This window comes from Dipodomys ordii, unplaced genomic scaffold (assembly GCF_000151885.1).
Source record: "Dipodomys ordii isolate 6190 unplaced genomic scaffold, Dord_2.0 Scaffold53, whole genome shotgun sequence".
NCBI classification, from domain to species: domain Eukaryota; kingdom Metazoa; phylum Chordata; class Mammalia; order Rodentia; family Heteromyidae; genus Dipodomys; species Dipodomys ordii.
In genome coordinates, this window is record NW_012267269.1 from 5,230,007 (window position 1) to 5,231,247 (window position 1,241).

At 49.6% G+C, this 1,241-nt stretch overlaps 1 protein-coding gene across 1 annotated transcript in view; it reads left to right on the forward strand.

Annotated features, from left to right (window-relative positions):
• Acer2 (alkaline ceramidase 2) overlaps positions 1–1,241 on the forward strand; it is a 43,697-nt gene that overhangs the window by 632 nt on the left and 41,824 nt on the right. The window lies entirely within an intron of this gene.

Below are 1,241 nucleotides of genomic sequence, written 5' to 3' on the forward strand. Positions count from 1 at the left end.
AAGTCGCGGCTGGACTCGCGCCCAGCCCGCTGGCTCGCCCGCCCCCAGACCTGGCCACCGTGGTCCGGAATCAGGTTAATTGCTGTCAGTCAGTCAGTCAGTCAGTCTGTCTGTCTCTGTCTCTGTGTCTCTCTCGCTTTCTTTTATTTTTCGAATTCTTCCCTTCCCTCTTCTCTGTCTCTCTCCCCCACCCTCTCTCTTTCTCTGTCATGCTTTGTATCCACTGGGTCAACCCCCAAATTCAAGTCACTCAGGCCTGGTCTTGCTGGTTCTGAAAATCTGGGGATAAAAGGAGTGTGTGAGACTGATAATGTGTGTGTGTAAAGTCCCTAGATAAGGGCAAGCCGAAACTTCTCCCAGCAGAATCCGGACACTTCAGGGTGGGAGGGAAAAGATGTCCCAAGGAGAGGAAATGCTTCCCTCACCAGGCGCGCTGCTCACGGGACTCTGGTATCTAATTGTAAAGAGTCATTTCTCTGGTTTATCTTTTCACTGCTCAGACACAAACAAACAGGAACTGGTGGTTTGAGTCATTGTGAATTTGAAGTTGTTGTTTAGGATTTTTTTTCCCCTTTGGATTTGCTGGGGAAAATGCCTCTGGCAGGACTTAGGTGTCTGTTACCTCAAGAAATTGCTGGTCTTTGTATTCTTGTGAGAATTGGACTTTGAGGGGGAGAGCTGTCATACTGCCCACATTCTGGTAGGTTGGTGCCACAATCCAGAAATCTTCATTTCCCTTCTTCTCAGTGCTGAAATGCCCCCCTCCCTCCTTTTATGATCAGGTTTGTTGTCCAACACCAGGCCCTCTGAGATCCAGAAATACTGGGAAAGATTGAGTTAGCGGAAATGGCCACACATTCCCCATTACACAACCCAGTACAGTAGACAGGTGCCATCAGGATGGGCTGGAGCAGGCCTGGGCACTTCAAGGAAAGAGAGACAGCAGGGGTAATTGAATGTCTGTTTCTAAGTGGGGAGTAGCATGAATAATGCTAAGGGTTCCACCAGACTTATAGAAGAAACAAGATTGTGAAAAGATCTTTCCCACCCTCCCTCCCTCCCTCCCTCCCTCCCTTCCTTCCCTCCTTTCCTTCCTTCCTTTCTGTCTCTCTTTCTGTCTCTTTTTCTCTCTTTCTGTCTCTTTTTCTCGGGGTGGGGGTCAGGTCATGGGGCCTGAACTCTGGGCCTGGGTGCTGTCCCTCAGCTCTTCAGCTCAAGGCTAGCACTCTACCACTTAAGCT